The sequence below is a fragment of the Bombus terrestris genome, chromosome 4 (genome assembly GCF_910591885.1).
Source record: "Bombus terrestris chromosome 4, iyBomTerr1.2, whole genome shotgun sequence".
Taxonomy (NCBI): Eukaryota; Metazoa; Arthropoda; class Insecta; order Hymenoptera; family Apidae; genus Bombus; species Bombus terrestris.
In genome coordinates, this window is record NC_063272.1 from 2,099,439 (window position 1) to 2,126,470 (window position 27,032).

The 27,032-nt window shown below is 37.8% G+C and overlaps 1 long non-coding RNA gene across 2 annotated transcripts; it reads left to right on the forward strand.

Annotated features, from left to right (window-relative positions):
* The first annotated feature begins 2 nt into the window (after positions 1-2).
* Positions 3-26,463, forward strand: LOC125384894. Of its 2 annotated transcripts, none has more exons than XR_007223742.1 (4): positions 3-259; positions 399-552; positions 20,990-21,036; positions 26,411-26,463. It is a non-coding gene; the product is annotated as an uncharacterized LOC125384894 (long non-coding RNA). The 2 variants fall into 2 exon arrangements; XR_007223743.1 differs by lacking the exon at positions 26,411-26,463 and adding an exon at positions 21,696-21,720.
* The last annotated feature ends 569 nt before the right edge of the window (positions 26,464-27,032 follow it).

The window sequence follows — 27,032 nt, forward strand, 5'->3', positions numbered from 1 at the left end:
AACTGACATCGGCCGTCCGTGGAATCAACGGAAGGATTTTGAACGTTGGAGAATGCGTAACGCTGATTGGCTATTGAGCTCCGGGGGTCGATCGTAGAAGGGGACGCCGGGTCGCAACGAGCCTCACAGTTCGACTGTGCCACCACTTCGACTGTGAACGCGATAGGAATTGGATCGTCTATTCTACAAAGCTCCTTTATCTTTTGCAACAATTACATTCGAATGTCTTTTCAAGCGCTAACGACATAATCGACGTTTGGTAAGCGATTAGTAACTGCGAATTCGTAGAATTCGTGGATAATTCTCGAGCTGTTTCGTGCGTACGCGATTTTAAGTGGCACGCAAACAGGTGCACCTATTCGCGTAACGCAAGAAATGTATCACGAAGGTTGTTGCAGGTAATATCCATCAACAGAGGGGACAATTCGGATGCACAATCTATGCCTATGACTGTGCAGTAGGGAGGGCATACTCTTCTCCACCACTTGTCTGGCGCCACTATTGTCTCCGAAGGCCAAGCTGTAAATCTTCGTTGCTTATACCGTTTTCTTGGTGAGTGTTAATTTTTTACTTATTCGATGGTATAATAATACCGTTATTACGAGGTAAAAATTTTTGGATGTGTGAGTTCTTGATTGAAGAGACGCTATCATTATTAAAAGTTTGAATATCCCGCCACTAGCGAGGGAAACATAATACAGAATGATTCTTTCATTTGCTTACATTCGATTTCTTAATTTTACTCCTATTCTCCTTTTTAATTCGTAATTTAATTGTGAGGACATATGCTATGGAGCAATTTTTGTTACATTTGGCATCGTTGCTTTATTTGTTAAGACTGTTGAGCAATACGATCGTTTACTTTATTTACTGCCTTGTTTGCTATTATTTTACTTTTAAAGACAGGTATTTTGGAAATATAAACTTCTACATATTGGTATAATATTGATATACTTAAAAATGTCGTTTAGTGAATAGGAAAATAGGACACTGAAGGTTTAACTAATTGAAAACGATTTAGTTATTGAAGATAGTACTTGCTGAGCAAATGGATCGCGAAGTTGTCATAATGCTACAAATGATACACGCTTCAAAGAGAATTCAAAGTTTCCTTAAATTGTGATAACTTTTTGACAATGAAGTACAGTTGTTACCTTGTGTGAGATAGAAAACTGCATAATCGACTGGAAGTTTCTGTACGAGATATTGAAACATCGATTATGTTTTACGAGTTTTCCAAACAATATCGAATCGTTACATATTTCGTATAATTTCTGCTCGTCGTAAATTCGTAATAAAACGAATAATTTGATAACGATCGCAAATTTCTTCTTTTTTATTTCAAACTTATCTTTCTTATTTTCCCTTGCATAAAAATTAAAGTAATATTACCATATACATACTAACACGATATATACAAGGCGAGTTACTTGAGAGTTTGAAACGAAATATTTTTTATATTTTTAAATATATCGAAAAATGTTTCGGATAAAAGCTGAACTGAAATTCTGCGTGCAAAAATTATTAATTCACTTACGTCGAAGAAATATTAGTTTAACAGATATTTTAATTTTTATTTAGTGAAATTTATCGTACGAAAGACAAGCACGAAGACAAATACGAAAGTAGCGTCTTGTGTCTTTCCTTGTCTCTTATACCCTAAAATATTTACTAAACTAATGGTTTTTCGATGCAAGTAGGTTAATAAATAACATTTTATGGAGAATTTTGAGCTGCATCGATTAATGTATTAAGAACTGTGTGATTCCATTTGAAGAAACAAAGTCGACCTTAGTACGATGGTTGCGCCACCACCTATAGAAAAGCTAGCAACGTCTAAATATGTCCTCCTTACAACCATCAAACTTTTATCCGAAGCATTTTTCGATATAATGAATAGTGTCGAAAATATTACGGCTCAAACCCTTGGCAAATCTTCGCATAGCCAATATATCTTCGAAATCGATTTTCTCAAGAATGAGCATTGGCACGCGGATGCTCCGTCTTACATTTTCGATTAATTTTTTTCAAGATCATCCTTTACCTTGCTCTTGCATAATTAAATAATTTGAAAATTTATAATAATATGTATATATAGAAATTTAATAGAAACAAATAGCAGGTGGACTTGTTAGATGGTCAGAAAATTATAGATTGTTATGTTTATGTATCGTTCGTATGACACGCTGTAAAAGTAAGAAACGATAATTATAAATTTATCGAAATATATTTATTATAAAGAGAAAAGAGAAAATGGCAGGGAAATATAGAGGAAAATTTGTTCGTAGGACGCTTCGTATTCAAGAGATTCCAAGATTGAAAATTTGCCTACCAAGTATACTTGAACTTGGCTCATTACGTGATAAATTAAAAAAATGTATTTTTCTTGAAAACAAAGCGTCTTGCGAATAAATTTTGTTCCACATTCTCAGTTTATTTTCACACGTAGAATTAGCCAGTCCAGAATTAGCCATGTTCTAGTACGCTTGGTAAATTTTCAAACGCGATCTTCTCGAAAATAAAGAATCCTGTATATTCGAATTTAAGTTGTCGAACGAAACCGATTTATACAAATCAAATGTATATCATCGAATATACAATTTGTTAAATAATACTCGTTTTAATCTGCTTATGAAAGATTATGATACACGAAGAACTTGTCGTTAGAATCAAATTATTTCTTTCGCTAAGCTTCGAATCTCAAAAATTTAACGTAGATATTTCCATCAGGTATTTTGGCATCGGAAGGAAAATTCCACGAACTTGAACCAATTTTTATTACTTTTCCGTCAAAACAATTCCCTGCTTCGTCTGATATTTATTAACGGATCATTCGTTTAAACTCGCGATTTGATCACATTGTGGCTGTTATAAATATTTTGAGGCTGTCGGCGATATTATGCTTCCCGTCGCTCCTGTACAAGTTTCATTCGTACCCGAATAAAGTTCCCAATTACACGACGTACAAGATCTCGTAAAGTTTTCTTAATTCGTTATCAGCCAACGTCGTACTTTTCGCGAGAAGAACTCGCAAGACTATTATTTCCGCTTTGCGAATCTATTTATCCGACGTGGGAATGTCTAAACTCTAACTAAAGCGAGAAAGCTTTCTTCACCGTATCCGTAGTCGTACAACGAACAATTTTATTTATGAATATCCGCCTTGACAGTTTGTCTAAAAGATGTTCGTCCTTCAATTTTGTTACAAACGCAAAACGTTTCTTTCTTCGCTTCTTTTCCAAATATTCCGCTCGTGCTTTTATACTTTAAGATAGCAGTTGCAGCAGTTAATGAAAAAAGTTGTTTGCAACTATACCTCGATTAAAATCGCTCGAGATATCGTAAGGTTCTTCTTGCATACGATAAATATTCGGTTGGCATCTATGTGATTGCGAATTTTGTCAATACCACCTAATGACAAAATCCACAATCGCTAAGTTGCCAACCCAATAATAGGCAAGCGTCTAATATTAAAAATAACAACTTATAACGTTGTTTTCTTGCAAATTCCGTTCGTTTTTCATTACCAATTTTCATGGTAGGCGGATCGTACACGATGAGGCGTGTATGGCGTTAGGTTGTCGTCGGTGATAGTAGTAGTTGCCGGCTGTAGATGTCGCTGCTGGAACGCTGCTAATTATTCTTTTTATTTTGATGCGTGGTAGGAAAATAGGATCACGGGCGCCGGGAATCGAACCCGGGTCCCGAACGTTCGAAACCTAGAGCGCTGACCACTTCGCTACCGTGTCCGTGTTAGTTAGTGTCGTGTAGCGGTATTTGTTGTCGAGTGCCGCTACAACTATAATAACGTGGAGAAAACGTGAAGGGTAATCGTTTTACTAACTCGTTGCCTTAATTGGTTTACCTTAACTATGTTGGCTGTGTCAACCGATGATACGGGTTACGCTTATTTCATTGTTCACGCAACACGGTATAACGGTACATATCTGGAATCTGCATAGATGATTAGGGATGAATGTTATGGAAATTTCCAATCTAAACAACCCAGTCTTCAATGAGCATCGATCGATCGCATTTTAATGTCGTTAATTACGCGCAATTATATTAATGAAACTATCGTAAACTTTGTACAAATAAAAACAAAAAAGGATCAAGAAATTAATATTATTGTTACGATCGTTGCGCGCAAATATTACGTACAGTGGGTATTTTATCGTAAGAAGGAACATATTACTTTGTCCCAAAAGTTTCTTTCCTTTTACAGCCTCGTAATATTTTTAAAACCATAGGACACATATAAATGAGATATAAATACGTAAGTGCGTTATTAAATCGAAATGGCAAGTACTTTCGGCTCGGATATCGATCAAAATAATATTGAGAGTGAAATGCAAGCTATGTGTATCACGCGTTATTTCAGCGCCAAGTTTCGGTGAAGTTGAACCGAAAAATTTGATTTCAACGCAAATCAAACGCTGGTTGGCCGTGTCAAACACATATCGCCGTATCCACTGTTTTGATCCGGTTATTTCATGCGTGATGACACATATGCAAAATTGAAAGTCCTTTACAACGTACGTACACAAGTGTCCCGTGTGCTTCTTATCTCTCCTTACGCATAAAACGCTATGTGTATATTTTGAAATATGAGTAACGGTTGATTTGCTGTACAAAGTGCAACGTCACGTGATTTTTATCGAAAGGTATAACCATACCAGATATAACGTTACAGAATAAAATACGTCGCGAAATACCATTACAGCGTGCTTGGTTTTATTTTCTAATCTTTTTATCCTAACTTATCCTAACTAACAAGCTCGTGCGTGTGCCTAGTAACGTAACGGTAGTAATACAGTTTTTACGTTCACTGGCATACGTAGCTTGCAACGTAGTATACTTTATGTTCAGACTGCTGGCCATAAACTCGATTTACAATAATTATCCTCCCTCTTGCCTTGTATTCTCGCTTAATCATACACACACACACACACACACACACACGCAAAACCTTATTTTTATTATTCTTTTATTTTATTCTTTTTTTGTTATTTTACCCTCAGTTGCGATACGTAAAAGATTCTTGTAATTACGCTCCATCTAAGTGTTAGCCTTATACCTCTAACGTTATAAATAAATTCTTAATATCGAATCGACATCGCAGAAAAGGTAAAATATGGAACAGTCACATCGATTAACAGAACAGAAATGTAGTTGTTCGTAATTATCGAGATCCGAGCATCAAATTGTTTGACTACTTGATGATCTTATTTGTGTAGTATCGTGGGCAAAAGGCCCAAGACAGCGGCCGAACCGTATACAAAGTGGCGAGAGCCGTTGCGCCGTCGAGTACATCAATGTGTCGTCGGTCTTTTCAAGTGGACAGTTTTGTGGAAAGAGCCTGCGTGACCCTGGCCATGGGGTTTCGGGACATGTGTTCGATGGGACGAGAAAAGACAAAGAGACGCTAAGGGTAGAGTTGATTGAGACGCCAGCGAGAACGAATGCAAGAGGAGTGCAGTATGAGTTGAGAAGCGAGAGCGTGCGAGTGCAGATGCCAAAGACGAGAGTTGTAGAGTTGCTAGCGTTGTAGAGAGATCGAGTTGTTAGTTATAGAGTTGCGAGAGTGATTTGAACGGAATAAGACTTTTGTGTTTTAGTTCAAGTTGAACATTTATCGTTCTCTGTCCAATTAATCTTTGTTATTTTTATTTATCTTAATAAATAGTATTAGGAGAATTTTACAAACCTAAATTATCCTAATCCTATCCCTTTTACGATACTACATTTGCGTAAATATACAAAGAAAGACAGACGTCTGTCTCAGTGTGGTTCCGATCGTTCGGGATCTAAATTCAGACCTAAAACTGTAGGTTCATTCTTCGCCATGAGTTTCATAAGACAGTCGCTAACGAGCTCGCTAACCGAAAGGTCTGCGACTGCGACCAAATGTTCTGGAACCGTACGACTTTTAAAACGATAAGGATCGACGACGACGAAGACTGAAAATGCGAAATATATATGTCGGCTGGACGATAGGATTGGGGGTGGAGGTGTTGGATGAATCTTGGTTGATATTGGCCATCGATGCGGTGTAACAATGGTAGAGTTTATTGGCACAAGTGAGTGGTATTACAGCGTTGGTAATTAATCACAATGTTAGATACTCGCGGCGCTATGACAATGGCCTCGGGTCCGGTAACGAATCCGCGGTCAACGGGATGTCGAACGTGTATACTTCGTGGAAGTCTAAGTTATATTCAGGTCGCCACAGAACAAGCACTACGTACCGGAGAATTACTTGTATCGTCGTTAAAATCGTACGATAGAGTGTCTCTCCATCACGGTGACGCTGTCGAGGAAAACTACGATGGGTGTGTCTAAGGGCACGAGATCATCGGATTCGTGGAGAAAAGTCTTCATTCGGAAAGTGAGGAAAATTGGAGTTACTTAGTTGGAGGAAATAGGGGAAGGATGCTAGCCGCCCTTAAGAGAAAGTCGCCATCGGGCCGCGTCGTTCGTGAGAAAAATAGACTTCTCCAATTTTCCCGTAGTTGGAACAAAGGTTGTTTGTCGGTTTGAAGGACTTTCGTTAAATAGATCTAAAGATTTATAGCGGGTCCTCGGGCTAGCCGAACATGTACTGTGGAGACGCACCAACATCTGGTAATCGTCTTACTCGAAGCATAGTCTGCGTGTGGCGAGCCACGGGACAGAAACCATTGAAACGTTTACCATCGTTACCATCGTTTACCATCGTATAGAGTTACTTCCTGCCTTGGTTAAACAAAACGTTCATCCCCTTGACCGCGACTACGTTCGGCGACTGGTTGTCGCCTCGAGCCCGAGCTCATTATCATAAATCTCGAATAAGTACAGTCGGATCGAATGACAACGGCTTTCTTAATACGGCTATGGTGAAATCTAAATTACGGTACTAGGTGTCTTCCCAAAGTTCCGAGGGGAAGGCTCCGGTGCTCTTTCATCTCCGACATATATATAATGCGTTCGTTTAATAACGCACGCACATTCGTACGGTAAATACGTGAGGTTATTTGGTGCAGGATGTGTAGATGTTTAATAGTATATTTATTAACAATTCTCGTTTTTCCGACTCTTTACGTACAACTCTTGATTCAACAAATGTTTTCTTAATCCGATTCGTTTCTTTTTGTCGCCCTTTAATATCCCCACGACGCACGCGATTGGTGGGCGTCCGTGACCGTTGTCACGTAACAACGGTCGCGGACGCCTACCAACCGTGTGCGCAGTGGGGATTTTGAGAGGCGACAAAAAGAAAGGAATTTTAGTTTTCAAACTTCATTTTCGTCCACGACCATTGTTACACGACAACGGTCACGGACGCCCACCAACCGTGTGCGTAGTGAGGATATTGAGAGACGACAAAAAGAAAGAAATTTAATTTTTCCAACGTCATTTTCGTGCGTGACCGTTTACACGTGGCAATGGTAGCGGACGCCTACCAACGGTGTGCGCAGTGGAGATATTGAGAGACGACAAAGAGAAACAAATTTTATTTTTCCAACGTCCTTTCGTCCTTGACCGTTGACACGTGGCAACGGTAGCGGACGCCTACCAACCGCGTGCGCAGTGGGGATATTGAGAGACGACAAAAAGAAAGGAATTTAATTTTTCCAACGTCATTTTCATCCGTGACCGTTTACACGTGGCAATGGTAGCGGACGCCCACCAACCGTGTGCGCAGTGGAGATATTGAGAGGCGACAAAAAGAAAGGAATTTAATTTTTCCAACGTCATTTTCGTCCGTGACCGTTTACACGTGGCAATGGTAGCGGACGCCCACCAACCGTGTGCGCAGTGGAGATATTGAGAGGCGACAAAAAGAAACGAATTTTATTTTTCCAACGTCCTTTCGTCCTTGACCGTTTACACGTGGCAACAGTAGCGGACGCCTACCAACCGCGTGCGTAGTGGGGATATTGAGAGACGACAAAAGGAAACGTATTTTAGTTTTCGAACGTCATTTTCGTCACGCCTTTTTCCAAATATTCGGCGGAGGGATTGTAGGGATATCAATGACTGGTTAGGCCTATTGGCACTTACGCTTCGATGTTATACTTGTATCGACGAAACCGTTGGAAAGTTTTGTTATCGCAGCTACATACGTAAGTGTGTAACACAGATTAACGATCGTACCTGATTAACACTAACTCTTACCAAATCTGACAAAGTCAAATGACGAGTTTGAAGGTTTCGTTTAAGTTTCATTTAAAATTGTACATTAGTCGTTATTTTTTCTTCTTCTTTTTTTGTTCATTCAACTTTATGTAAATTCTCGTATTGACAAAAATTGAGAAATCGAAAAATATAAGAATGTGCATAAAGTTAGACGAACGAAATGAATAAGGGCAAATGCACAATTTTAAATAAAATTTTCTATGTCGTTTCACCGGGCTTGGTAAGATTAGCGTTGAACAAGGACAAAAGGCGCCTTTATCCGTCTAACACAGCATTCTCTTCCCATTCTCATATCGCATCCATTTACACGGTAACGTACGACTCTCGTACTCTGTATCTCTATATCTTTATGGTTATTCCAGACAATGCCAAGAATAGAAAGAAAGATTGGTTGCTGACGGCTCGTAACGTATAGCTGGAAAAGTTAGAATTGCAGAGAGCAACTTGTTAGAGTAGCGGCAATATGGAAGTTGTACTCGCGCAGGTAAACTTGGCCATGTAGAAGTCTGGGCTGGGTTATATCGTGTTCTAAACTCGAGTTACAGAGCTAAAATAACGTATCCGGACGTGTAGATGATTCGAGTTAAAGCAAGCTTTATTTTCACTTATAGGAGGCAGCGAAACGAAAGGAATCAAAGAAAATTGTTGCAGCCTCGTGCAGGTTTTTGAAGTCATAGGGGCTCGATCGTAAAACAAAATTCGTCGAACGAGCGGGTATTCTATTTACCTGATAAAGTTAAATATTATCGCCCGCGCTACAAAAGAAAAAATCTATTATCCATTTGTTCCTATCTCCACCATTTGCATACACCGTTTTTGCAACGGTAAAATTCCTTTGCAAACCATTTTTGAACGAAAACTACGAACAATGTTTTCCGCGTTACTCTGACGCGCTTTTAATTCGCCTTTGTCGCTTTTGTCGCAGCCGCTAGCATTGAAATACGTGTCGCGGAAAGGTCGTAGTTGAAGCTGCGCAATAGTAAACGAAAAAAGGCGCGATATCGGTTCATGTTGTAGGCGATTCGGCGTAAACGCGTGGGAGAGATACCCTGCAACGATTGCCGTGCTTTATTAACTAGCGTAGAGAAGTTGAAAGCGAGAGAAAATTTCAGTGACATCGATGAACACCAGGCGGTATGGAATACGGGTCACGCTTATCCCGGGCATCGATTGGAATTACTCGCACGAGATACGACCACGGATAAACGTTTCGAGGAACTTTTCCGTTGTTCCCAGCGTCGTCTCCTCCGACTTGCGAAATCTTTCGTACTTTTTCCGTCGATGTAACGAGCGTAGTTTCGGTCCAATTGGAACAAGGGTCAAAGAAAGGAAGCGAAATTGCTTTTTGACTCTCGATGGCTCGCTAAATCGCGACCTAGCAAACAACGAATCAGCTTACGCGGAAATGCTGCATTTATGCATAAGAAGCGCGCAAGCCAATTTTTTCGAAGATAACTACGTTCAATTAGCATAGAATTAATATCGTAAGGTCGGAATTTTTTTCCTTTTTATATAAAATGAAAACTGGTATTTTTAACGAGACTTTTTACTCGAGCAGAAAGAACGAGATTGGTTGTTGGTTGAAGTAGCAATAACGATGTGACGATATCATCATTCGTTCGTTTCACTATTAATTTGGTGACGTTTTAACGACCAGGTATACCGGTTTCATGTTCTGTGCGAAACAATCAGATTGTGACGCGTATACGTGTGGGAAATGTTTAAAGATTCGGAAGATAAAAGAAGCGAGTAATAGAATTTAAGGATGCATAGAATTCACAGAATATGCAACGATATATAGGACATTCAAAGTATAATCTTCGTTAGGATATTTAAAAAGTACGACAAATATCTGTCCGGGTTTTAACACTTTAGTGTGACCGTAAAAATATAAATATTCGTATATCCACAATGTAAATATAAAAATTTCAAATAATATTTCTAAGTGATGTGGAATAATCGACTAGGAAGTAACAGTCGAAGACTGTTTGATGTACCCTTCTTGCGTGTCAGTATTGTTTCATAAAAATGAATTTAAAGGAAACTATTTGGAAATTGAGGTGGAAGATACCCTAAACTACGATAAAAAATACACACGTACACACTATTTATACATACGTACTGAGAGTGTTCCAAGGATGAAATGTTAAACAGCGTTGAATATTAAAACTATTTTAAAAATTAGAGGAAAATTAAGCCAGCTTACTGCTATTACTATTAGGACCGAGTATTAAGAACCAGATGTTACTAATCAGATGAATAATGAATGAACGAACAACGCAACGACAAGAACAAATTCTTTTTCTCGAATAAAGTCATCACACACACGCGCGCTTGTACGTTCACCTGAAGTATATAATAATTTATTATATTAATTAATAAGCCTATATACTCTACAATGATATAATTAGTTAATCGTTGAGCGTGGTATCGCAGGAAATGCGTGGACGAAACGTGCAAGTGCATGTTTATACTCGAACGAGAAACTAAGTTTATCGAATAGTTGAAAATATTCCGCGAACCTATTCCATAGAATTAAATAAAACGTGGCTTTAAACGTTATAAAATTCCTTCTTCTTCTCGTCTATTCGATTTAAACCCGACTTTTTCGCGCCTTCTTCTCGAACGACAGTAAATTAGAGTTGGAAATATTTAACGTCTCAAATAAATAAATAAATAAAAACTAATCGAAATTCTGGATTGCGTGATTGTGGGAATAATTTTCCCAAGTATTGAAAATTCAGGCAACATAAAGAGCTTAATACGTAAAGATCGAAAGAATGATCGAAAAGTAAAATAGAATTACCTGTCTGTATTATTTATTCCCGAAACTAATGAACTAAATAGAAAGCGAATGAAGGTGAATTTCCTTTTGAAATTTTATCTCGCATGGGCAAATTACTCTATACTTTGTAGTACGTATACAGGAAATTCAATTTTCTTTTAAATGCAGTGCACGTAACCTCTGGTCTATCGAAAGGAAAAACCTACCTGAAGAGTTCAATTCTGCCATGTGATATTTAGACTCATTCTTCTTTCATACATTTTTTCTATATTTCCATTTTAACCTCGTTTCTCCTTTCTCCGCTACCGATAATTTCGCGTTTCTGTCTCCTCCAATGTTTCATCTGTCCACGATCTATGCAGTGTACGGGTGTCTCGTAGAATTTGAATTTCAATGCGCCGACAATGAGTTACCTACCTGCGGCTTGGAAATTATTTTTCATCGTTCTATTCGAGAGAGTTTACGCAATAGGTAAATTTCGTTTGTTTCGATAAGTCGGTTAAATTAGAAGCGATGCATAATAAAATACGGGTAAAATGTTTCGGGCGAGAAAGACTTCGTGGAACAGCGATTAACCTTTCGCGATTGCATGTAGATTCGATGACGAACTCGAAGATTCTTTATATCGAATAACTTTTGAAGCCACCATCTATGTTTATTTGTTAAGATTCAGATTCAAGTGATCGACCATTTCTGATTTCAAAGAGATGGCTTGGCTTTCTTATTTAGAAGTTTTACATTCAATCTTATGTACGAAGGGAACGTGAATCTTTATATTACTGCAGGGAAAGCTTGAAAGTTGGGGAAAAGGTAATTTCGTATTCTACATTCACCTTTGTTCAATTCATTTCTATGTAAATCATTCCGCGACACAGATAATCGCAATAGAAAAGGACTGAAACTTCGATAAAAACAATGTCCCGACAATCCGATAAAAATTGTCTATGCAGAGATATTTAATGTTTTCCACGCCTTTCCTCGATCTAATGTTTGTTATCTAATTTTCTATTCGTGCATTTATTCTTCAGACTCGACGAAAAGATTCGCGGACATATATACACGTGGTTTCACGAAATTCTCGGGAAACCGTCCAATTTTCCAATCGTCAGAAAGATTCAGTCATTGATATGAAAATTGGTTTTGTTCCGCTTTCGAAGTTTTTCAATTCGTCGTACTCGGGTTTATGAATCCGATTGGTCTGCCCCCAACAACCTTACGACGAATCGCTCGCTAGGAGACGCCTCCATAGAATTGGTCCAAGTCAAAAATATCCGTGGATCGTCTACCCCCTGCGGAGCAAAACAGATTTGAAGAAAATTTTCTCCGCCCATTATCCAGCAGCGTTTCGTCTTAATGAACAGTTCAAAAGACTATTAATCAGAGGATACGCCGCACGAAATCCTTTTTACGATCCGTCTCACAGTTTGCTAACCGTCGCCAGTAACAAACTCCAATCTGTTCCACAATTAACTCTAATTTCAAGGTAATCTCCACGCTAATTTCATTTTGGCATTCTAAATCGTATCTCGAAATGGAAATCACGTCCGAATACCCGGAAGATATAGTTCGCGGATCATCTCCGCGGGAAACATCGACTTTCTTTATTAATTCGTGATTGAGACTGATTTGTGTGGTTCGCGTGCTGTAATTCTCCGTATGTGCGTATAGCGCACGCGTGTGTGCGAGATACGTGACGGGGGAAAAAATGTGTGGGCGAATGGGAAAGACAGGGGTGGTAAAGAAATGTAGACGCCCAGTGGTTGCAAACAGTATCCGTACGTCGGTGTATTTACTGCTTCATCTACGTTGGCGGATAAGGTGAGGCAGCTTCAAATTGATACATCACGAATTTTATTAAGTTTTCTTCTTTCTAAAATTTGTTCAAAATCGTCGACGATAGTCGTCTATTCTGTGGCACGTACGTGCCGGTGGCTGTGAAATTGCAGCAAGTCGTATACGATGGAGGACGAGAGGAAGTTTAAAAAAAAAAAAAGGATAAAAGAAACGCGACAGTTTTAGAAAAAAAGAAAAGTTGTAATTGATAAGAAGAATTGGATTGCGAACAAGCTTGATACGGATGACTGTCTTCAACGTTGTTGGTGATGAAAGTCGCAATTAGTACGTAAGGTGCAGTTATCGTACACAGTTTTGTGAATTTTAAACTTCCCTTCGATCGCCGCTGTATCTCGTTTTTAGACGCGTTTCGACGTTCGACGTTCGGCGTTCGAGCGCGTTAAAAAGTATTTTTCCGACACGCAATAAAACGTTTCGTAAAATATACGATCTTCTAAAGTGAGATTTACGCGTCGTACAATTTTACGAGCAGTTTGTTCGAAAATGTGCCTCTTAAATGCTTAAATCACTTGCACTATTTTTAGAATTAATCGTATATTCTAGCTGCCGACTTACGATAATAAAAGATAATAGATTTTGTTGAAAAGACAACTGAGAAACGAACAGATTTATTCTTTTTATATCGCATATATGTATTGTAATTTTGCATCATTACATTGTTACATTCTCATCTGCTTCGATAATGAAATTTTCTGTTCCGTACGCTTTAAAGGCTCCAAGGTATTTCGTGGTTCGATGAAACGTAGAATATAGCAGATCCATCGTGTCTTTACATTTTATCTTTTATCACTGACCTCTCACCTGCATATAATGTGGATTATAACGTTATTTTGGCATCCGCCTTTTCAGCGAAAGGTATAAAACGCGAAACTCCTCTTCGAGACCATCGATGTTTCCATAAAACATTTTGTATGGGGTATTACCATACACGACACTTTAAGCTTTATAAACAACGTTTTCTCACTCAGTTACATCATACGAGTTGCGCCATTGCCAAATGTTAGGCCGACATTAATAAAATTACAAGATAAAACAGTCGTTTCGTTGCAATTTCATTCTACGTTATAACAGCCACACGTACTCCGTGTTTGACGAGTATACTCGTCACCGTTTACCTTTTGCGACACATTCTAGGCACACGCTTTCAAAGAGATCTGGAAGAGCTGATTAATCGTATCATAAATTCACTTATCACTCTTTTATCGCTTTTTATCGAGCAATTATCACAATTTATTAATCACTGACAATTAGTCGGCTAAATGGTAACATGGACCGTTAGCATGGAAACGTAGAAGCATTTCAGCGTTCGCTGCGTACACGGGATTTATCGAGAAAAATACAAGTAGAGTAGAAATGCGTTTATTGAAACAAAACTTTAATTAACGCCCAATTAACGGAACGTTTGCTGGTATTATTCGAGCAAAGAGCGATACGTAGCGAGAAAAATTGGTAAGCTTCCATTATACGAACTCCAATTATATAAACTGTTCTCGTTTCCTGACAACTTTAGATAAATCGTCTTCCGCCGTATTTGTCGAACGCGGTTTAACATCCGCAGCGGTCTCTCTGAATCCCGTAAAAACTGTGAAATGGAAGAAACGCATTTTGATCGTTCGCCTATGCAACAGAACGAAAGTTTCTACGTCGCTTTTCTTATTAAATGGTTTCGTAGAAAGTATTACGTGTTTCGTAGTATAGAGCCTTTTAATACAGTGAAAATACGGTCAGTTTGAAAAATCTGCGTACATCTCTTGGATAGAAAAAATATTTTCTACGTAAAGACGCAGGCAGAGAGGCGTGTGCAGTTGTTTAAGCTGTAAGCTGTTTGATAAATGTATTTTTAATATCTTTCTCGATAAATCCTCGTACATAGAAATACTCCGAAATGCTTTCAAGTTTCTCTGCTAACGATTGATATTACATTTAGCCGACTAAAAGATTATGACGCGTCAGAACGCCTAGCGTTGCAGCGCGTGAAGTAGATGCGACAGGAACACGTTTACGCGTATACGGTAATAACTCTTAGTTAAATATCAACGTTTTCCTGACTTATCGCTCGTACGCAGAGACGAGCTCTGTCACGAAGCTGATCCTCGCTTTAAATTCTTACGTACTTCGACGATATGATTATTTAACGGGGTGTCCTGAATTAGAATGTTCTAAAATAGCGTCTTTTTGTGATTTTTTTTAGAAGGGAAAGAAAGAAACAAAATTATTGAATTTTGAGGTGTGGCTTTATATATATTTAACGAATACAACAAATTTTTTTTAATGTTAACAAAAGAATTATATCAGATTTCTAATCGTCTTCAGTCGGCGTGAAAGATTCACCTCGTAATTCTTGACTGAAATTTTTTCTTCTCGATGAACTAAAAAAGTTTGTCAAAAAGTTGATTTAAATAATTGTTATAGCACCTTGAAGTTTATTCTTTCTTCTTAAAAAACACATTTTTTTATTTTCCGCCTTTTTTTTTTAGTCCATCGAGAAGAAAAATATATAATAATTTAATCCTTTTTTGGTTCTTCGTTTCAGTGGAGGATCACGCCGATTGAAAAATGCAGCCCATGAAATAGGCTTAGAAATAATTTTACGCTGTTATAATTTTTCTTTTACTTTAAAAAGAAATTTTTTGTATTCGTTAAATATATATAAAAATATACCTCAAAATTCAATAACTTCGTTTCTTTCTTTTCCTTCTAAAAAAAAAAAAAAAATCACAAAAAGACGCTGTTTTAGAAGTGATTAACTTGCGATTTATCGTATATTTCATCTGTTGAAGTAACTTCATGAAAAATTCTACATCTTTATTTATGTATATCCATGGCCTGGAGACTGCTATTACGCAGATATATTGCAAATAAGGAGCGGCGCATATTATCCTACCCTTGAATGTATATTATGTTCTGGGTTGCAAGGTCTAGGAACAAAGAAACTAATAAACAGATTTCTCTTTATGTTCCCTGTAGCCTCTAGCCAAAGCCAGAAGCTTACCTTTTTTGGTAATATTCTTTTGCCATAAATTTATGAACGTGCTCCCTATCCTTCCATTTTCTAGTAATACTAAAAGATTAAGGATCTGAATCAGTATTATATTATATTTATACCTTTAATTTATACCTTATATTTATACCTTTAATCATTTCAGTATACTTTTCTATTACAAATTCATCCACTCGTTCTTCGATCAGTCAACGTCAAACTCAACATCATTCAAAACACGAATTAAACGACGAACGAGAAACGCCAGTTCTACGAAACATAGAAAAATAGAAACATTCCGATTTTTCTGTTGAAACGTTATCGTTTCGAGTCAGGTGTTTCCGCTCGATGCGTAACATTTTTTACAATTGAAAGTGAAATTGTCGAGCATCGTTGAAAAAAAATTCCACGTCGCAGTATGTACGAGCAATTTCAGATAAACGCAGTTTATATTTTAATCGATGAACGGAGGCTCGATCTCGAGAACGTTTGTCGAAATTAATATTTGTAATCGTGGATTTCGATAATCCGAGAATTAGCTTTTACCTGATAGAAAAGAACTTAGTGGTAAAATATTGTTTTGTCAAACGAGAGGCTCTCTTTAAGTTTCAATCATATCGGCTACTTCGATTTCTTTAGGTGACTTTGATATTAACCCTTTCCACTCTGAATTTTATTTCAATTTCGTTACCAGCAGCTCGCAACGCTTTTAAATTCAATTTGAAATTTACTTTAACTAAAAAAGAAGACAATTTAAATAAACAAAGGAAAAAACAAATTCATTTAAATACCAGTTTTATTCACACTATTGTCGTACCTTGTAATTTTTAAGTGTATGGTATATCTTGGAACAACTTCCAGGATGCAATCCTGGCTTTTTTTTCGCGCGTTTCACAAGAAAAGGTGGGTCTGAAAGAATGTCTAGTGGGACTCGACAAAGGAGTTTCTGAGATAAAAACTGATGTCGAGTCACACTCCACAGAGTTACAATACAAAGGGTTAAATATGTCATGTATCGTTCGTGTACATACATAATTTTCTAATGTAATTTGATTAAATCCGCATGTTGCACGGTTGCACTTGATTGTCCGTGCGTTAAACCACCAAGATCAATTTACTGCCGGTATCGACATTAGTATTGACATTGCTAGTATTACGCTTGACGCTTTACGCGAGATCAAGATCATGATCAAGATCATGAAAATCTATTTCGTCTATTTTTTCACATATGCCATGCAATTTCACTCCTTATCGATATATTTCAATTTAACTTTATTCCAACTTGATCGTGGTGTTTGAAATTAGAGAAAAACGTAAAATAATAAACGGAAAATAATTCTAGTAGTTTCTTAGAGTAATTTTCTAAAACGATGCTACGCAATTGATAAAAATATATAAAATAACGCGTAGGGCAACTGCTGTATCATTTTACCGTGTTGCTGATTTTATCGATATAGACGTAAATTCGAAATATCAAATACCTTGACAGGATATTCGACCGGTGATCAAGCTCCTATAAACTCGATGGTATAAACTCTTGGTAAATTATATCGTAAGCATTAAGAATTTGCTATAAATCGTTCGTCGTGCCGTAAAACGTATCAGTTACAGAGCTGATAAAATTTTTCCATCGACGAACGAAATAGACACGCGAATATTTATTCACTCGACCGTGTAACGCTGGCAATTTGCAAGTCGTGCCAAATCCGCCGACACGGTTTTGCCTCTTTCTCGCCATAAAACGCACGTGTCAAGAGATTCGTGTGACAATCGATTGCGTTGCTCTTGCTTGGTGATGTTAATCGTAATTAGAAATATGTGCGCACGAATAAATTTGCAAATAAAGCCAAGAGCAGCTTGCAGCTTGCAATTTCCGTTCCGTCGGGCGATACTGCGCGAACAAATCAAAGAGGACAACAGAGTCTCATAAACAAGCGAATCTGCTAAACAAGATCTAAAATGTTAAAAACACGTCGCTGATGGCCACGAGTGGTTTACTGTATATCGAAACTTTAAACTACGTTTCTAATTCGCGAGATGCGCGGGTTACTCGTGAGATAAACGAGATATAGTGGAAACTCATTGTCTAACTCGCTACAAGTTGCAAAGAAGAAGCCACTGATCATTACTACGACGTCGTGCACTGTGCACATTGATTCGTTTGAAACGAGGTCTCTTTATTTTTAAGCGAACTCTATTTATTACCGAACCGAGGTTTTACCAATCTACGCAATTAAATTTTTCCGTTTGCACGCGAAAATTTTATCCGTCGCTCGACCCTTGACCCAGACTAGTCGACCAAACTCGCGTTTCCGCAAGGAGAGACTTAGTCAAATTTCTCATCGACCGCTCAATCGACCCGTTTGTACCGTAACTACCCTTAGGTAACACGAAAACAGAGGTCCTTGTGCCCCGGAGTACCACAGCACAGCTATGTACCTGACGATATACGCGTTAATAAGCCACGACCCATGCGCATTCTTGAACCCGATAACAGGATAGTTGCGTTCATGCGTAACATTAACATTCGTCATTTTTTCGATCAATTTACTTTATCCAATTCTATGGGATTCACGTTGCAACTATGAAAAGAATTTGCGACTGTTTAGTCGGTATTTTTCTTCTTGCTATTTATTACTCTTCCACCTTTTTTTTTCTTTTTGTACGTGAAGAAATCCTCATGAACACTCCGCTGCTGCTAATAATCGGTAACAGTAGAGTACGACAGGAGTGCTCCAGGAACCTCTCATGAATTGTCTTCAGTTGCACCCTTTTCCGTCGTCCTCTTGTTCGAGCCAATCCTAATAATTCTCCGACTGTTGAATTTGATGCTAGGGAGGAGGGGCATTGCCCCTAGCGTTATCCCCTGTTTTAGTCGTGGGTCCGTTGGGACGGCGATGAATCGGTTCTAGGGCCGCCTGACCGCCACCCCCCTGCATGCGTTATCCTACAAGGGTGAGAGTTCTTCTTTCTCTCCCTTTCTGCTCGCTCGCAAAAGAGGCGGACAGCCTCGTATTCCTATGGTTCGCTCTCAACATCGTTTCTAGAATCGCCGAGGGTGTGTCAATCTTTCACCTATGACGTGCCGCAGGGAGTAGCTGTGTAGCTCCCACGCCGGACAAAGCTCCAACGCGTGCTGCGCCGTGTCCCTGCCCTCCCTGCTTTTTAAAATTCGCGATTTAAGATTTATATTAATTTATATTATATTTAAAATTTTCAACGTTCAAATTGAAATCTTTTTCGTTCTTCATTAAGTTTAGATTACTAGAAAATAATCGTAAATGCTGCTTTATAATCATATAATTCAAGTTGGAAGTGTGCACATACCTTACTATTATATATAGAATGAGCAAATACTGTTTACTAATATCTTCTACACGTTTCAACGATATATTCTGGACGTTTTGCTTGCGACGAAATAACGAATGCGACTGGTTTGTTGAAATAAACGAAGCCTTGTTATAATGCGTCGCTATCAATTGCGCCACAGTGGCCTCCCCTGACCACCAATAAGATAAATGCTCCATTGGGGAAAAATGTTGTCTTACATCGTCATTTTATTATTATTTTGCCATTATATGCTTGGAACAATAAAAATATTCCCGTGGCGTGCTGAGTGAAACATGTGATTTCGGCTTGTCAGTCAAAGTGTTAAGGAAATTGAGCTACTTCGTAGTAATACGTCGAACTATTTTCTTTTAATTACACAACTTCCGTTTGTGTCTTGAAGTTTCGTAATAGACCTCCGTGGCCTGTCCGTGGTCCGTCGTGTTGATACGTCTTTTGCATATTCTCACACTGAGTTTCACATCTTGTACGTCTGTACGTTGTCAGAGTTTAGGCGCAGCGATAGTACAAGTAGTTAGAGGTACGTTCGAAGGTGAAGTTCAAGTTTCAAGCTTCGAGCTTAGATGTTCAGTAGGAGAGACGCGAAGGTCGTTGGTTGAAAGAGTAGACCATGGACGTAAACCAAGGAGAAACGTAACTGAAATTCTGTGCTACCCAGGAGAGCGAGGATGATGAGAAGGGAATATAAAACAAACATATAGGTTGCTGGCAAACTCGAGGGAACAATAACTCGCCTCGTTCGCGTCAATGTCGCCATTGGTACGAGGTTATTCCGCTTTTTGATCCTCGAATTGAATTAACGCGAAATAGCAGCCGAAAGCCTTTGTGATTGACGTGACTTTGAATAACAGCGAATAACAAAAATTCGATGCGACGCTCGAGCGCGTGGCAATGGGAGCAGAGGACGCAAGTACGTCAACAGCGGTGCAATTTAACAATTCGAATGTGGCGAAGTGCATGGAAACCTTTAATCCGAATAATAGCAAAGAAATAACTGCTGTTTCTTGCACGATTCTCGAGCGGCGTCATCGACCGTTAGCTCTATCGATAGCGTCCGTCGCGAAACAACAGTTTGCGTATTGTTCGTTGATAAAATAGCCGAGTATCGATTATCGTTCAACCCGGCGCGGCAATCTTTGACCCGCGGCCGGCATTATTGTCCAATTATTGGAAGAATTCGAGAATCGACACAGCTTCCTATTGGCTTTGTTCGAATTTACATCCAATTCGCGGAATTAATTGGATTCATTCCTTCGAACGTATCTTCATTTATCTTCGATGTGCGAACGAGTTTCGCAACGTGATGGAGCGTACCTTGTGCTACTTCGTTTACCCCAACAGACACAAAACAGAACGATTCTATCGATCAACGAGGATGAGGTGCCTTTATTTCTTTTTTTTTTTCCTCCTCGGTTTGAGCAGAGTAAAAACAGTGCGCGTAGTGTGCGTTTTGGCACTCGGTTTGGGGATCGGCAATCCATTAACGCTTCTCTGGCTCGTGTTGTTGCAGTTGTTTGCGATTCAAAGTGATTCGAGTTATCAAGCGACGTATAGTTTGGCGGCGTAGCCTGTACAGCTCTTAACGTACCAAGCTAAGAGTTCTCATAGAAATCACCTCGAGTGACAAGAAACAAGTTTTTTCGCCAGCAGGAGAAAACTTGATGTAGTTCAGCCTTAACATAACATCCAGATTCACGAACGAGGGAAGCGTACGGGTAGAGAGGCGTGTGTGTGTGTCGGCTGTTACTTGCAAAGGAAATTCTATTCGTCGAGATCGATGGCATAGACGAAAGCTAAGAAACGATCGACCAATGTTTATTGAAATTTATATTCTTTTTTTACAGAAACGACGTTGCGACACAATCTTCCAGTGTGAGTGGTAGCTTATTCGGTAAGGGAAATCACAGTTAAATTTCATAATACGGTATTTTTATCGGTACGTAGAACGTTCTCCGGTAAAACATCAAAATTATTCAATTTTGCAATTTACAATGTTTTCTTCGCGCAAGTACCCTTCAAGTAAATTTATTAATTTACTGCAGAGATTACTCGCGTGTTTTTATTCTTCGAAAGAATTGCAAATTAAGCGTCTAACGCAATTTTACGTCGTGCATATTTATCCGCAACTGTGATACGAATTCAGAGGTTCGACAAGGAAAAAAAAGAAAAATGAAAAAATAATGTGTATTCTGTGCAACCACGGAGAAAGGAATATCCGTTGAACAACCAGTTTGTGAAATATCGATTAAATTTTTTACCGAATAACTTGCTGAAAATAACGTCAATTGTTTTAAAATTAATAAAATTTGTATTCCATGCAAAGATATTAAACCGATAGAAATGCCGATTTTATCTTGACGTTTTCCATTATTTTCAAAACAACTTTCTCAACAATTGTAGCCTGACCTTTTACGGTACACAGTTTAACCTTCATACGGTAACGCACTGTCGTAGAACGTATTTCGCGTCGTATAAGAAACAACAGAGAATAGATTTTCTGTTCGAAAACAATGAAAGAGATTTAATAAAAACAGTTTTATTATCGTGCAGGTACGAGAGACTTTTATCGTGAAAGCTATTGCACGAACATATTTACCATGGTGTACAAAACGGAGGAAAATTCAGGAGATAATTTTCACGAAAAAGAGATATATCACGTAGAAACGTATCATCGAGAAATATATATTAATTATCGTTTGTTCTAATAAATAATTAATAATTCAATTACGATACGCTTATGGTCGATTACAACTCATTCGAATATCTCGTAATGATTTAAACGAAGACGTTTAAAAGACATGCATTGCTCCTTCTATCAGCTCGACCATCGTTAAGATTCTCTGAAAAAGATCATTCCGCGAGTATAAAAAATTACCTTCGTTAAGTCCACACCGTTCATCAAGTCCGTTAAGAAGTTCATCCTCCGAGGAAATGTTTAAGACAGGGGATCGAGGCAAAGCGTTCGATGAAAGGACAATTAAAGCGAACGCGTCCAATGAAAACATATCAAATCGAATTCGTTGTTAACTAATTTCTCGAATTATCGAAAAACATCGCTTTAATTGATTTTCGAACGAAATACATCGGTTCGAGGGTTTCAGGGTTTCAATTAGATTGCCGATGTTTAGATATTTATGGAAATTCGCGTAGCATGAAAAAAAAAAGTATACGCGAAACGTGAGAAGCGGAAAACACATTGTAGATGTGGCAATATCGATAGTGGACGAAACAAATTTTTATTTGGCTCGCATATTTTTATGGAAATTCGTAATTCCATCGATCCGAAATTTTATTAAAAAATATTTTTTATCGCTTCGATGAAGGTACGAATGAATTTACGCGTGAACACCCCTCTTAACGGGACCCAGAACTTGGCAGATTTGTCATCTATTTTAAAAAACCTTCCATCGTTCGATTTGATAGGCTGTTTCCCTTTTTGATCTGGTATTAAAATATTCCCTTTGCTCAGCCTGGAAGTGATCTCCAAGTCACGGAAATAAAACGATAAAAGAAAAACAGAGCGCAGATAAAATTTTCCACGAAACGTTGGACATGTCTTATGCCGTTAAAATTACTGAACCTGCTCGAACGAGCTGAATAGCTTTTTTCGCAGCTGTACGACAAGTTGCACATCGTTGCACGCCATTTGTCGCGATTAGCTGCCGCCGACTAATCTGGAGAATTTCGTACAAGTCGTTGACTCGCTGCTAATTAAGAAGGCAAAGTTGCCGAGTAAGACGTCCGAATTATCTCCCTTTCTTTTTTCCCTTTTTCTATCCAAACGAAACTGACAGTATCAAAAATGAACGTTTTGGCGGCGAATAAAAAAGCTGAAACTGCGTTCCTACTAACGCGATTCTTGTCGTGATAACAAAACGCAATTACTATGCACGCCGATTTATTTAATTTTGCTTCTCGTTGGAATTTCTGAGAGAAATTTTTAGTGATAGTGAAAGTAGCGCAGGATGACAGCTAAAACAACTTAAGGAAACTTCGACGAGTTAAAAAAAGGGCAGAAGTTTATTCGACGTCGAAGATAATACCGAGCTTAAGCGGGCTTTATCGCGATATCGTTTCACGTCAAAATATTTTTCTCAATAACGTCAAAGTCTTACGTTCGTTTTTAAAATCCTACAATTTCGATTTTCTTAACGTTTCGGAAGATCGCAGAGGAGAAAAAGCGCAACAAGAATATTTTCATAGACCTTTCCGCTTTGTGACCACCTTGTAATTAAACGGAAAGATTTTAATACTCCATTTATTCCATTCCTAGGATTCCTGAATTCCATTCATAGGAAATTCGAAATGGAACACGAAAAAATATTTAAAATATATAAAGTAGCGTTTTCTACAGCAATTGGTTGGTGAGGCAATTTTCAACCGAGATTCTACCTTTCTACATTCTCCAAAATATGGATCCGCGGTTTAATTAGAATTTATTGGGAAGAATATGCAGAAACACGATGCAAGGACGAGATACAAGTTACGAAAGGATTTGCGAGTAACTTACGAGTAGCTTAGCAGCTACGATCTGTGAAATTTCAACTTAGTAAATCTTCTACACGAGGAATAGCGAGAGACAGGAATTTTGCGGAATTGGTCTTGTCGAACTTCGGCTTGGATTATTCGATAGAAAGAGTGACGATCTGTCGTGTGTAGCGGAAAAGCGTGTGAAGCTTTTCACAGAATCGTCGCAAAGGGAAACGATTATCGCGTGAATCGCTTCTCCGAGAAATCGAAAGCTGCATCAGACCTGTTTCGAAGAAAAAGAATTTAACATACCGTGTCCCTTATCGATCCGGAGCTTTCACGGGCATTTATCCGCCAACAAGAGAAAGCTTTCGCTTTCGATATTTCTATCGGGCGCGGTGTGCGTTGTCCTGGAAAACGGCCACGAGTTTAAAGCGTCGTTGAAATGCGTATTCGCAAGAATTGTAAAGATCAGATCGCAAGCCGAAGGCAACGGGAAGCCGATGCTGACAAATGATGTTCACCGTAATATCGTAACACGACGTATTGTACGGGATATCGACGACGTTGTGTTCGCTACCGATGTTTTCCACTTAGCTGTAATTAAATAAAAGCGAGGATGATCAGATCTGAAATGATCTGAAAGATCAACGACGACAGTCAGTGGCTCGTTCTTCAACGTTACAAGTTCTTGCGATTGTCGTTCATTTTCAAAAAACGAGATGCATAGAACAGTCGTCGCGTACGTTTTCTCTGCGTTTATGAGAAATTCGAAAACGAGTACACAGAGTGTACGAAATAATGCAGAAGCGTATAAAATATTCAAAACAGATATGAGACGCGTACAGGACATTCTTTCGCTGTCCAAAGTTGCTCTAAGGGGATGAAATTCACCGAGAATCGACCTACTTTCCGATTTTCCCTTATAGCTTTCAAGCCACAAGTATACATAGAAAGAAACTTTTCGGACGAGAGTTACATCTTTCGATCAGCGCCTATCGTTCGATAAAAGTATCCGTCAATGTTACAGCAATAGCGGGAAATTTTCAGAGATAGATTTCACTCTCCGAGGGTGAATTGTGGCAGAAAATAAAAATTGCGCCATACGCATCCACGTATTCTCTGCGTGCAATTTCAAAGTTCCACAATTTGTTGAATTTACGCGTTGACGTGTGCCTGGTTAATGAAGCGCGTTTTTATTTATTTTCGTTGGAATATGTATATCGTGGTCGTTTTATACGTTCAAGAGAAATCTGAAATCATGCAGAAATGGATACAACGTGCTCATAACGTGTAAAAACGTATCGGATGTCGTATACGTAAACGTATAAAATATCTAAAGTAGAGTACCTGTTGCTTGTAACAACAGCAGGTTGTCCCCTAATCGTCTTTGTTTTACGAACATATCTTTTACGACAACGCATCTTTATACAAACACGAAAATTCAGTCAAACAATGCTATCTTCATCTTAATAGGACAAAATGGATCGACGATTTCGATCTTTTATTTTATCTTGTGAAGTTTTATGCTTCCAGCGTGTAGAGAGGTGTCTTTGCATCTTCGACTTTGCTTTGATCAACGATCGAGAATTTTATCTTATGCAATCAAGTTTATTAAGTTGGACCAACAGAAGAGTTGCTCCAGTATTACTGTTCCTTTGCAAAATATTCTAGATTTACTTATTCGTTTATTTTTATAATTATTATTTATCGATTATGTCTTATTTATCAAAATATTTCTTTGTAGTCAACAAGCGATACGAAGGTCGTCGAATGAACAAACACGAACTTATCGTATTTGTGGTTTTCAAATATGCCGCTAATATTTATACGTTTGTTAGAAAATTTGTGCGTAGCACGGCGAAAATATGTGAATTATCAGAGGCAAAGTACTTTATTTAAGCTCCGTTCCGCCAATAATATTTACAATTATATTAATATATACAATTATATTAATTTGTACGACAATCTGCGGTTTATTGATAAATTCTCGTTTGATAGATTTTGTATAATCGGACAGAAAGCTGGCAAAGGCAACGGAAAATTCGCAGAAGCGTTCAAAAGGGAATGTTACCCTCGTTCGTCAGTCTGCTTGTTAGCACCCCCTGTAAAATTAATGAGGAGATCACCCAATAAGAAATAACTGCAAATTTACAGATAGGGTTCCACCCACGCAGTGTTTACCTTCTAATGAAATTTCCAAGAGATAATGCTTTCTTCAGACAATTCCTCGGACTATTCGCGCGTTCAATTTGTATAATTGCTTCCTATCAGCCAGGACAATTTATTACGATGCAGTTTGCTAGCGATTAGCTATCAAACTTAAACGAAACTATTCAGATCGACGCTTTGGTAATGACATTATCGATGATATATCATTCCATGATACGTGATATAATTAATTTATACGTTATATCAACGTATTATATTATTTTCATCGCGTTGCTCTACCTATTATGGTTGTCGGAGCATCCCATAAATAATTCGATTGATCGAGGAGCGAAATTTGCGACAATGGAACTCGTCTCCGTAGAAATTTTATAAGAGGAAAGTAGAACATTTCATAGGAAGACAGCAGGCAGCTGTGGAAAATGATAAGAACATTAAACGGATAGACTTAACCAGTTAGCCGTCTTCGACGAGTATAGTCGTCACGAAGAACTGGCAATATTTTGCATTACGACGAGCCCTGTTGGTAATAACATTAAAAAATGAAACGGTCGTTTTATTACAATTTAATTCTGTATTGTAGCAGTCACTTTGTGTTTGACGAATATACTTGTCGTTTCAAACAGATTGCAACAGCCTAATGTAACAACATCCCTGTAAGTGAAAACTTATAAGCGACTATTATTATTATTATTATTATTGTTGTTGTTGTTGTTGTTGTTATTATTATTATTATTATTATTATTATTATTGTTGTTGTTGTTGTTGTTGTTGTTGTTGTTACTATTACTGTTACTATTACTGTTACTATTATTGTTATTATTATTATTGTTATTATTATTATTATTATTATTATTATTATTGTTGTTGTTGTTGTTGTTATTTTTATTATTATTATTTTTATTTAAATTATAATTATTACTATTATTATTATTATTATTATTATTATTATTATTATTATTACTATTATTATTACTATTATTATTACTATTACTGTTACTATTATTGTCTCAATTATTGTTTCTTGAAAATTTTTAAAAATTCAAATTTTCAAATTTTCAAAAATTTGAATTTTTGAATTTTTAAAAATTTGATAATTTGAATTTTTGAAAAATTGAAGTTTTAAAAATTTGAAAATTTGAATTTTTGAAAATTCGGATATTTGAATTTTTGAATATTTGAAAATTTGATTTTTTGAAAATTTGGAAATTTGAATTTTTGAATATTTGAAAATTTGAATTTTTGAAA